This window comes from Erinaceus europaeus, chromosome 8 (genome assembly GCF_950295315.1).
Source record: "Erinaceus europaeus chromosome 8, mEriEur2.1, whole genome shotgun sequence".
NCBI lineage: Eukaryota > Metazoa > Chordata > Mammalia > Eulipotyphla > Erinaceidae > Erinaceus > Erinaceus europaeus.
Window position 1 is genome coordinate 46,277,459 of NC_080169.1, and position 13,638 is coordinate 46,291,096.

The window sequence follows — 13,638 nt, forward strand, 5'->3', positions numbered from 1 at the left end:
CACTTAAAAGGAATATTACCAATCTTTACTGTCATAGTTGGGTGACACCTTTCTAAAACAGGGGTGTTCCATAAAATCTCAGTCTCCGAATTCGAGCTGTTCTCTTGCTCCAGCCGGTTATTTCTATGCTGGAATTTCCCACATCCGCGGGTTCCTCCTTCTGCTCACCCTCTGTTATTGTTACTTGGCGTGGTGGGTGTAGCGACGGATTGGGTCCCAAGCTGGGCTTCTGTTTGTGGAAGAAGGGCACAGCACCAAGCGGGCGACCTGCTTCCTTCTCTCTTGGGGGCGGGGCTAAGGGAAGCCCCACACCTAGTTTAAATCCCTGTGTACATTTGGCAGAGGCGTGCTGTTCCTATGGAACATTGACCAACAATCTCTCCTCCAGTGAAATCCTTTCTGGCATCTGGGACAAGGCATTCATGGTCTCTGATTCCCTGTCTGGAGGCGGGGTTGCCCTGACTGGAGGTGGGGTTGCCCTGACTGGAGGCGGGGTCGCGGTCTATTTTCTGGACATTGGTTACACCAATGCCCTTGGCGACCGTACTGAAAGCAAGCCCCTTTTTGCTTATGTAAGGTAGCTGCATAGGCCTGTAACATAGGTCCTTGAAAAGAACTTGATCTGAGATCCTGTGTACCTATAATCCAAGTATCTGGGTGTTCGTTTTTAAGAGTGATACAGGCCTGTCGAAAATGCAGAAGCATTCCATCCCAGACTATGGATCGCAGGAGGAGAAAATGAACGTCAGGATTATAAATCTTCCTTTCCAAACTCGACTGGACGCTGGCAATGAATTTAGTGAGGGATTCATCAGGTTCTTGTTGAAGGGAGAGAATGGGGACTGAGGCCGCTCCCATGGGTGGAGTTAATCGCTCTTATGCTTTTAATGTACACAGGCGTACCTGATCAAAATACCTCGGTGGAAACTTGGCTTTCGCCTGTTGAATCCCTGTTCCAAACAATACATCAACTTCCCCTCTGGCTGATTTTTAATATTTTTTTGCGATTGTTGTAAACATTCGTCACGAAAGAATGCCTCCCATTGCAGGAAGAGGGGGCCTGGGAGCGTAGCACGAGTTACATCCCTCCAATCTTGGGGGGTATTAAGGTTCTGAAGCAGGCCTTGTAAAATGGACCTGGTCCATGGGGCATGAACACCGTCATCCTTGATAGCCTGGTGTAGTTCCTTCAGGTCTGTGGCGGAATATGGATACCAGGCCTGAGGTTTTTGTCTATTGGGGGCAACATTGACCGGAAATGTGTGGACTTGCTCTGATAAGTGTGTAGCAGTAGGATGAGTCACCAAAGTGGAAGCTTCTGGACAAGCGGCTGAAGAAGTGGTTTTGGAGGCTACAGGAGAATTCGGACATGTGTCTGTCAAAACGGGGGTGGGCGAAGAAGCAGCCGTGGAGGCAGCAGGAGGTTCCGGACACGTGTCTGCCAAAATGGGGGTGGCCGAAGAAGTGGCTGTGGAGTCCAATGGAGAATTCGGACACGTGTCTGCCAAAATGGGGGCCTCAGGGCAAGATGCCAAAATAGGGGTCTCAGGGCAAGATGCAGAGGAATTATGGTGGGTTAGGATCACAACAGGCCTTTGCTTCTTCTTGTTTTTAATGTGCTGGTTAAGTTCTATGATCACTTCCTTTATCTCTTGGACCTCAGCCTCTAGGTCCTTAAGCCTTTTGAGAGGTTGCCCTATATATCCCTTAAAAGCTGCTATGATGATCAACAGGATATAAGGTGCAGCCCCGAGAAAAATGTCCCAGATATATAAAAATTGTATACTGGAAAAAGAATGCAGAATGTGGAAAAGATTTTCCATGGTGGAGAGATCTCAGTAAAACAATAAAAAAGAAAAAAATCACAGTGCCTTAACACAATATTGCAGATACCCAAAATGTGTGTACTTATCTAGGATGACTTCTTGTAAATCTGCTGCTTATGTGTCCCTATTCGGGTGCCAGATGCCAGTATAGCCTGAGGGTACTTCTTCCCGAGCTAGTGCTCTCTGGGTTGGAGAGAACTCAACTGGAGCCAATCTAGGCTGCTGCATGGGAGAGGTATCAGGAACTCGTGCCGCAGTAACTTCGCAGGAGATACACTCTGGAACTCTCGGAGCCAGAAAGCAATTTCCAAGTGTCTTTAATCAGAAGAGCAGCTGTTTTTATACTCTCCAAGTAGGATGGAAACAGGATGCGATATAGAGAGGGTGGAGCGAAAAGTGACTGGTGAAAATCAGGGTGTGACAAGGAGAGGATCAGGGTGTGACAAGGAGAGGGGGTGGAGCAGGTGAGAATTCTACCACTAAACCACCAATGCCCTGGAGGGGGTGTGGTGCATTATGTAAATGTAAAAGTGATTTATGTAAATAGACCAAATCTTTTAATGGGATTAAATCTATCCCTATATAGGTATATGGTTAAGCAGAAGCCAGGGGGAGCTGGCATACTATCCAACAAAGAACAATGAACCCACCTTCCCTGACCCGCCTTGGACAGAGCTAGAAGGTATTATGTAAGTGAGCTAAGTCAGAAAGATAAAGATGAGCATGGTATGATTCCACTCATCAACAGAAGTTGAGGAAGAAGATATGAAAGGGAAACTAAAAGCAGGACCTGACCAAATTGTAAGTAGGGCACCAAAGTAATAACCATGAGGTGAGGGGTAGAAATGCAGCTTCCTGGGACAGTGGGAGGTAGGAGTGAGTGGGAGGGATGGGTCACAGCCTTTTGGTGGTGGGAATGGTGTTTATGTACACTCTTACTAAAATGTAGTCATATACATCACTAGTAAATTAATACGAGAGGGGGAAAATTAATTGTATGTCTCGAAGTTTTCAAAACACAAACTGAATCTTTTCTCAATAAATGCAGTGTAATTGATATGCAGACTCTCTCAAAAGCCTAGACCAAGTAGATCAGAAGCATCCAATAACAAAGCTATATAAAAGATACTGGGTACTGTACAGCAAACCTTAAAAAAAGGACTTTTCAAAGTTAACCCAATTAGCAAATAACATGATGATAACATTAACTTTCGATTGTCTTTTTGAACCCTAAGACAGCAGGAACCTCACATCTCCACTATAGAGCCTCTAATTCCCCCAGTCCTGGAACCATTGGATAGGGCCCACTTTCCTGTATACCTCTCCCAATCCATATCAAATAATATTGCATCTGCCGATCACAACCTAACCAACACAACGATTGCCACCTCAACATGCTTCACTTCAGACTGTGTCCAGAGACATCATGTGTGGAATGACAACCCTTCAGCTTCATTACTCGGTGAGACCTTTCCTTTCACAGTATACTCTAATTCCATCTCAGGTGGTTCACTTTCCAACAAAGTCCCAAAACCTAGATATACTCCAGTTTCTGTGAGAGAAAGCATATGTTCACACGTATCCGTAAACTAAAGCAAAATATATACCTGAAAGCAGAAGTACACTAGAGTTTGCAGTGAGTATCCCCCTAACACTTCCTCTCCACTATTCCAGGCTTTGGGTCCATGATGGCTCAATAACTTGTTTGGCTTCGTATGTTAACTCTCTTTTCAGTCACCAGGTTCCAGATGTCGTCAGAATGCCGGCCAGGCTTCCCTGGACTGAAGACCCCACCAATGTGGTCTGGAGCTCTGCTTCCCCAGAGACCCACCCTACTAGGGAAAGAGAGAGGCAGACTAGGAGTATGGACCGACCAGTCAACTACCATGTTCAGCGGGAAGCAATTACAGAAGCCAGACCGTCTACTTTCTGCAACCCACAATGACCCTGGGTCCATGATCCCAGAGGGATAGAGAATCAGAAAGCTATCAGGGGAGGGGGTGGGAATTGTGTGGAATTGTACCCCTCCTACCCTATGGTTTTGTTAATTAATACTTTCTTAGATTAAAAAAAAATTTTTTTAAATAATAAAAAAATAACTAAGAAAGAGGTGAAAGATCTCAAAAAGAGATTGAGACACACTGAAAACAACAACAGAGACATATGGGATGATCTCAAAAGAAGTAACATTCATACAACTGGCGTGCCAGAGTAAGAAAGAGAGGAAGGGGAAGGAAACATTCAAGAGGAAATTATAGAAGAAAACTTCCCAGAACTGAATAACAGAAAGGACATCAATATTTAAGAGGCCCAGAGAGTACCAAACAGAATCAACCCAGACCTGAAGACACCAAGACACATTATAGTCACAATGAGAAGGAGTAAGGATAAAGAAAGGATCCTAAAGGCTGCAAGAGAGAAACAAAAAGTCACATACAGGGGAAAACCCATAACTATTAGCAGACTTCTCCACTGAAACTCTAAAAGCCAGAAGAGAATGGCAAGATATAGGTCGAGCCCTGAATGAAAAAGGGTTTCAAATAAGGATAATATAACCCGCTAGACTTTCATTCAACTAGATGGAGGGATAAAAACCTTTTTAGACAAACAACAGTTAAAGGAGGCAACCATCACCAAACTGGCCCTGAAAGAGGTTCTAAAAAACCTCTTATAAACAAGAACATCACTATAATACTTGCAATATATGAGAGCAAATAAAAATTTATTGAACATTGCACTACAATACATTAAATCCATAATATCAATAAGTATCAATGGCTTAAACTCACCCATCAAAAGGCACAGAGTGGGTGGATGGATCAGAAAAAATAACCCAGCCATATACTACTTGCAAGAATCCCATCTGACACAAAAAATAAACACAGACTTAAAGTGAAAGGATGAAAAACTATCATAAGGCTAACAGACCACAATTCTCATCTCAGACACAATAGATTTTAAATTAAATAAAGTAATAAAAGATAGACAAGGACATTACATAATTATTAGAGGATCAATCAGCCAAGAAGACTTAACAATTATTAACATCCATGCACCCAGTGGGGGACCATCTAAATACATCAAGCACCTACTGAAAGAACTTCAGAAATACATTAATAGTAATACAATAATAGTGGGAGACTTTAACACCCCACTCTCACATTTAGACAGATCAACAAAGCAGAGAATCAACAAAGATACAAGAGAATTAAATTAAGAGATTGACAGACTAGACCTCTTGGACATTGTCAGAGTCCTGCACCCCAAAAAACTGGAATACACATTCTTTTCAAATCCACATAACACATTCTCAAGGAGAGACCACATTAGGCTACAAACACAGCATCAACAAATTCAAGAGCATTGAAATCATCCCAAGTATCTTCTCAGACCAAAGTGGAGTAAAACTAACATTTAACAACAAACAGAAAATTATTGAAAGTCACAGAATTTGGAAACTAAACAACATGCTGCTTAAGAACCACTGGGTCAGAAAGTCACTCAAGCAGGAAATTCAAATGTTCCTGGAAACAAATGAAAATGAAGACACAACCTATTAAAATATTTGGGACACAACTAAAGCAGTACTGAGAGGGAAACTCATAGCTATACAATCACATTAAACAACAAGGAAAAGCTCAAATTAACAACCTTACTGCACACCTCAAGGACTTAGAGGAAGAGGAACAAAGGAACCCTAAAGCAACCAGAAGGATAGAAATCACTAAAATTAGAGCAGAAATAAACAACATCGAAAATAAGAGAACCATACAAAAATCAATGAAGCCAAATGTTGGTTCTTTGAAAGATTAAACAAAATTGACATACCCCTAGTCAGACTCACCAAACAAAAAAAAGAGAAGACTCAAATTAATAGAATTATAAATGATGAAGGAGATATCACAACTGACACCACAGAAATCCAGAAAATCATGCAAAACTTCTATGAAGAACTATATGCCACCAAGCTAGAGAATCTGGAAGATGTGGAACAATTCCTAGAAACATATAACCTTCCAAAACCGAACAAAGAAGAACTACAAAACCTAAATGCACCAATCACAGACAAAGAAATTGAAACCATTATTAAGAACCTCCCCAACAACAAAAGTCCTGGACTAGATGGTTTCACAAATGAATTCTACTAAACTTTCAGGAAATAGTTCGTACCCAGCTTCTTAAGCTTTTCCATAAGATTGAAGAAACAGGAATACTCCCTTCCCCCTTCTATGAAGCCATCACCCTGATACCACAAGCAGATAGGGACACAACAGAAAAGGAAAACTACAGACCCATATCTCTGATGAACATAGATGCCAAAATATTAAACAATCTCTTGACCAGCCGCATACAACAGCACATCAAAAAGATTGTTCATCACAACCAAGTGGGATTCATCCCAGTAATGCAAGGCTGGTGCAACATCCATAAGTCAATCAATGTCATTCACCAAATCAATAATAGCAAAGCCAAAAAAACACATAATTATCTCAATAGATGCAGAGAATGCCTTTGAGAAAATCCAACACCCATTCATGCTCAAAACTCTACAAAAAATGGGAATAGAAGGGAAATTCCTCAAGATAGTGGAATCCATATATAGCAGACCTGCAGCCAACATCAAACTCAGTGGACAGAAGCTGAAAGCATTCCCCCTCAGATCGGGGACTAGACAGGGCTGTGCACTGTCACCATTACTCTTCAACATAGTATTGGAAGTTCTTGCCATAGCAATCAGGCAAGAGAAAGAAATCACAGGAATACATATTTGAAGGGAAGAAGTCAAGCTCTCACTATTTGCAGATGATATGATAGTATACATAGAAAAACCTAAAAAATCCAGCAGAAAACTACTGGAAGTTATTAGGCAATATAGCAAGGTGTCAGGCTACAAATGTACAGAAATCAGTGGCATTTCTTTATGCAAACATTAAATCTAAAGAAGAAGACATCGAGAAATCACTCCCATTTACTGTTTCAGCAAAATCAAACAAATACCTAGGAGTAAAGCTGACCAAAAGAGTGAAAGACTTGTATACTGAAAATTATGAGTCACTACTCAAGGAAATAGAAACTGATACCAATAAATGGAAAGAAATTCCATACTCATGGATTGGAAAAATAAATATCATCAAAATGAATATTCTCCCCAGAGCCATTTAAAATTTTAATGCAATACCCATCAAAGATCCACCAAGCTTCTTTAAGAAAATGGAACAAACACTATAATCATGTATCTGGAACCTGGAAACACCTAGTATTGCCAAAACCATCTTGAGGAAAAGAAACAGAAATGGAGGCATCACACTCCCAGATCTCAAACTATATTATAATGCCATCATCATCAAAACAACATGGTACTGGAACAAAAATAGGCACACCGACCAGTGGAACAGAATTGAAAGCCCAGAAATAAATCCCCACACCTATGGACATCTAATCTTTGATAATGGGGCCCAAAGCATTAAATGGAAATAGGAGGCTCTCTTCAATAAATGGTGCTGGGAAAACTGGATTGTAACATGCAGAAGAATGAAACTGAACCACTTTATCTCACCAGAAGGAAAAATCAACTCCAAATGCATCAAAGACCTGGATGTTAGACCAGAAACAATCAAATACTTAGAGGAAAACATTGGTAAAACACTTTCCCACCTACACGTCAAGGACATCTTTGATGAAATAAACCCAATTGCAAGGAAGACTAAAGCAGAAACAAACCAATGGGACTAAATAAAATTGAAAAGCTTCTGCACATCCAAAGAAACTATTAAACAAACAAAGCGGTCCCTCACAGAATGGGTGACGATCTTCACATGCCATACATCAGACAAGAAACTAAATACCAAAATATATAAAGAGCTCAGCAAACTTAGCAACAACAAAAAAAAAAGCAAATGAACCCATCCAAAAATAGTAAGAGGAAATGAACAAAACACTCACCTCAGAGGAGTTCCAGAAGGCTCACAAAAATATGAAAAACTACTCCAGGTCACTGATTGTCAGAGAAATGCAAATTAAGACAACATTGAGATACCACCTCACTCCTGTAAGAATGGCATACATCAAAAAAGACAGCTGCACCAAATGCTGGAAAGGCTGTGGCAACAGAGGAATCATTTTGCATTGCTGGTGGGAATGCAGATTGGTCCAGCCTCTGTGGAGAGCAGTCTGGAAAACTCTCAGAAGGCTAGACATGGACCTTCCATATGATCCAGTAATTCCTCTCCTGGGGTTATACCCCAAGGACTCCATAACACCCAACCAAAAAGAGGTGTGTACTCCTATGTTCATAGCAGCACAATTCATAATAGCTGAAACCTGGAAGCATCCTGGGTGCCCAACAACACATGAGTGGCTGAGAAAGCTGTGGTATATATACACAATGAAATACTATACAGCTATCAAGAACAATGAACCCACCTTCTCTGACCCATCTTGGACAGAGCTAGAAGGAATTATGTTAAGTGAGCTAAGTCAGAAAGATAGAAATGAGTATGGAATGATCCCACTCATCAATGGAAGTTGAGAAAGAAGATCAGAAAGGGAAACTAAAAGCAGTATCTGACTAAATTGAAAGTAGGGCACCAAAGTAAAAACCCTGTGGTGAAGGGGTATACATGCGGCTGCCTGGGCCAGTGGGTTGTGGGGGTGGGTGGGTGGGATGGGACACAGTCTTTTCGTGTTTATGTACACTCCAATAAAGTGTAGTCATATAAATCACTAGTTAATTAATATGAGAGGGGGAAAATTAAGTGTATACCTCAAAGTTTTTAAACACAGACTGAGTTTCTTAATACATAGGCTGTGTATTTGATATACGGACTCTCTCAAAAGCCTTGACCAAGTTCAGCTTCATTAGTCGGGTGAGACCTTTCCTTTCATAGCAGTCTCTAATTCCATCCCAGGTGGATCACTTTCTAACAAAGTCCCAAAACCTAGATATACACCAGGTTCTATGAGAGAGAGCATATGTTCACATGTATCCATAAACTACTGCAAAATATATACCTGAAAGCAGAAGTACACTAGAGTTTGCAGTGAGTACCCCCCCAACACTTCCTCTCCACTATTCCAAGCTTTGGGTCCATGATTGCTCAACAATTTGTTTGGCTTTGTATGTTAACTCTCTTTTCATCCACCAGGTTCCAGATACCATCAGGATGCCGGCCAGGCTTTCCTGGACTGAAGACCTCACCAATGTGTCTGGAGCTCTGCTTCCCCAGAGACCCACCCTACTAGGAAAAGAAAGAGGCAGAGTGGGAGTATGGACCGATCAGTCAACGTCCATGTTCAGCGGGGAAGCAATTACAGAAGCCAGACCTCCCACCTTCTGCAACCCACAATGACCCTGGGTTCATGCTCCCAGAGGGATAGAGAGTGGGAAAGCTATCAGGGGAGGGGATGGGATATGGAGATTGGGTGGTGGGAATTGTGTGGAATTGCACCCCTTCTACCCTATGGTTTTGTTAATTTTTCCTTTCTTAAATTAAAAATAAATTAAAAAAAGAAATATACAGGCATTGAATCCCAACAATAACCCTGATGGAAATAGATAAGTAAGATTATAGAGATTTCTTGCTGGCTGTGGAGCATGTCTCCCATACACATAACTCATTTTCAAGCCTAGAAACTACACTACTTTCTCTGTCCCTCTCTACTTCCTCCATTGCTATAAATTTCTCTCCATCTTACCAAATACAAATTAATTAAGTAAAATAAAAATAGCCACTAGCAGGTGTGGTTAACACAAAACTCCAGTGATAACACTGGTAGCTATAAAAACAAAATTAAAAATATTAAATAAATAAAAATAAAATTTAAAAAAGAAAAAGTGGCTTCGCTGTGGCACACTTGGAAGAATGCACACATAATAATATGCAAGAACCTGGGCTCAGCATCTGTAGAGGGGAAGCGTCACAAGTGGTGAAACAATGCTACATATATCTCTTTTACTCATCCCTCTCTACTTCTCCATTCCCTTTCAAATTCTTTCTGCATCCAAAATAAATAAATATTAAAAATTTGGGAATCTTAAAGAAACTTTGAAATACCAGATGGAAGTTAGGATGGGAGACCAAAAAACAGGAACAGTACTGTAAAAGCAAATTCTAAGAGTCTTTCTGCAGTGGAAATTCATGTACTTATAAAGGCATTTTGTTTTATTGTAATATATCATCTAGGACTTCTGTGCTGCCTGGATTAAGTACAAATATAGAAAATAGATAAGCTTATTTATAAGTGAGATTAAAAATAGTTTGGTACTCTCTCCACAATAGTTAGTCATCTCCATCCCATCAGTAATAGCACATGGACACATTTGGGGGCCTCTACAGGACCTTGCCTTCAATGTGCAGCAACAATGATAGGGACTGCCCCACTTTCTGAAGGGTACCTGAGTAAACATAGTCTGCCACTTGAGGAAGACAGGTCCTAGAATGTTCCTAGCTGTAACAACAGAATGTGAGTTCAGACCTACTAGGATGCAGAGGTTACATGGGCTTCTGTGCTGAATGTAGGCCCCAGATCAGATGGATGGGGTATACATGTAATAGCATTTATATATTTTACCTATATTTTGGAGCTACTCTCTTCCCGGATCCAGCTTTCTAGTCCTATTTGCAACTCTGACACCATCTCTCCAGATAATACCTTTAGCTGTGAGCTGCTTGTTAGTTGTCAGGCTCAGGCAAAAATCATGGGCCCCTAGGAATATACCTAAAATAGACTTCCTAACTTTTTCCAAAGTGGAGACCCCCAAATCTCATCTGCTATATTCCTACCTTTAGGTTCCTGATTGTTAAACAATTTGGTCTGCTTTAGATATTAATGTTTCAGCCAAGAAGTTGCAGGTGGTACCATGGCACCAGCCTGACTTTACTGGGTAGACGACCTCACCAATATGTCCTGGAACCCTACCTCTCCAGAGACCTCTCACTAGGGAAAGATAGAAACAGGCTTGGAGTATGTATCAGCCTGCCAACATCCATGCCCAGAAGAGAAGCAATTACAGAAATCAGACGTTCCACCTTCTGCACCCCTTAATGATCCTGGGTCCATGCCCCCAGAGGGAGAAAGAATAAGAAAACCTCCAATGGAGGAGATGGGATGCAGAACTTTGTTGGTGGGAATTGTGTGGAATTGTACCTCTCTTATCTAATGGACTTGTTAAACATAATTAAATCTATAAAATAAATAAAAACAGTTTGGTAAAAGTAATGATACATATATATGACAGTATTGTGAATTTTAAACCAAGTGCCATAGTGATTAAAAAAGATGGAAACTGATGAACTGGGGGAAAAAAAGGAGAGGAAAAAATGAAAAGTTTCTAAAAATAGGTATCATGAGATTATTGAACAAATAAACTGAAAAAAAGGGGAGAATTAGAAAGCCGTATTCTTGAATTAGCAATCCTCTGAAAGAGCACTAGCAGAAGTAAGATATGACTAAGCAAGTAGTTAAAGAGGAAAAAGATGTAACTATAAATGGAAAATCCAATAAAATAGAAAGTAAAAATATCAATAAATACCATATAAATCAGGCAAGACATACAAGTCCTTTGGTTTAATAAAATGGGCCACACTGTCCCACTCCTAATGTCACACTTCTATGGAACCCCTAGCATCACTATCTGGGGGGGGGGCTTATTTAGTGAAGGATCTAATTTAAAATAAATTGTTTTTTCTTATTTGTTCTGCCAATGGTGAACCACTCAATCACTCAATGAAGGAAAAATCGTTTAGAGAAGGTAATTCCTGAAATACTAGCATTTGTCAAACAGAATTACATATATGCATTGACAACTGTTACCATAATTGTATTATCAAATCAATTATTTCAACATCATAATAGTAGTGTTTATTTTTTCACACAAAGTTAGAGGTAATGCAGTCAAGAAGACCATTGTACTAATGCTGAGGTTCAATTATTGGAGGAACTTTTAGTGCCATGATATATCTTCTTCTCCTCTCTACCGTGTGTGTGTGTGTGTGTGTGTGTGTGTGTGTGTGTGTGTGTATCTTTGTCTCTTTCTAAAAAAAGAGTCAATTGGAGTGTTAAAGTTCCAGCAATGACAAAAAGACCATTTCTTTTACTCAGGTTATAATGTTAGGTCCCTGACTGGGACTTTCTGTACCTACTAACTCATTAACCTCACACAAACACTAAAAGCAGAAGCCTTTGCTTGTTTTTCCACATGAAAAGACATGTTGGATTACATTTTACATACTTTGTATTTTTATTATTAAGGAAGCAAAGCTAGTGCAGTTTGTAGAAAGAGATTAATAAAACAGCACACATAGCAACAAGACAAATAATCACTTCTGAATTGCTAGCAGAGGGTGAAGAAGGTTAAGTACCAAGCAGTTTCCAGGAAAGAGTCATAGAACTAATTCAGCTTATTCTTCTTTGGCAGGGCAAAATTCAGGTCCCTGTAATCACACCAGTTGTTTGGGAAGAAGATTGAGTCTTCTTGCCCTACAGACGGTAGGTCACAGGTATGCCAAGTAATGCTGGATTATTTAAGAGTTCATTATCTTCCTCATGAGTTTCCCCTTAGACCTTTGTTCTCTGGTTTCCTTATTCATGTTCCTGGTTTGGAAATTTCACTGCTCATTAGCATCTAAATTAGAGAGTTGTAACTTACGTTAAGGTGAGATTTCTCAGATGCTCTGAGGAAAAAAGGTGAAAGAATAGCAGTAGGTTAAGGAATAAAAAATTGGAGGAGCCAATTACCCTCATCTTACCTCCACATTCCTACCTGTGAGCAACTCTCCACTCTCCATTCTTCAACATTCTACTCTACACACATAGGCAATGGGCACTAGCCCTTGTGACTCAGCTCCCAGCTATCAGTGATGGGAATGTGTAAAATGATGACAAGAGATTAGGATACTTACCTGTGATTTGAGAATTATGTAATCTATAACAGAGACAATAGTTATTTTTATTGATGTTTTTACTGAAGAGATTGCATCCATTCTAGACTGGAGCATCAAGTTCATACAAAAATAGAGTTGACTTTTATAGATCAAAGAATTGAAAAAAGAGGAATGAAGATGAGCAGGGATAAAAGACTATCTAGGTCTGGTGAAACAAACAGTGCAACAACTGACTTTTTGACTCCTGGTTCGTGCAGTTCACAGTTCCCGATCAACAATTCAAGACACTTAGCTCAAAAATTCACTGCCAAACTTTCCAAAATACTCCAAAAATAGTACCATAACTATCCTTTTTGAGTAGCCTGAGTTCTGTCCCTATAGTTAAAGAATACTACATACTGCATTCAAAAATGTGAAGTATTAAGAATACTTGGATCCAATCAGTATTAGTGGTTATCCGTTATGGGGAGTTGCTGGGTTTCTCAAAGACTGACAGCAGCAGTCCATAGAGATTGGTGGAAATCAGGGTGTGACAAGGAGAGGGAGCAGAGCAAAAAGAGAGTATGAGCCAGAAGATTAAGCCAATGCCCTGGAGGCAGGGTGGTGCTTAGTTAACAGTGGTTTATGTAAATAGAATACAGTGTTAAGCAGGGGGGGATTAAACCAATGAAACAGAAGGGGTTTTAGAAGCAGAATTAGAAGCATACCAAGAGGGAGATAGCACCATCAGAAGCACAATAGACTTTAATGCCTAAGGCAATAGATAACCAAAACTTAATCCCAAGCACCACCATTATAAACCCAAATTGAGCAATGTTTTGATAAAAATCAGAATAAATCATCTCTATCTGTCTGGAAAGGATACTGTAATATATCTGAATGAATCACTAAAATCTGTTCAGCAGAGTAGCAATTAAAGAAGCCAGACT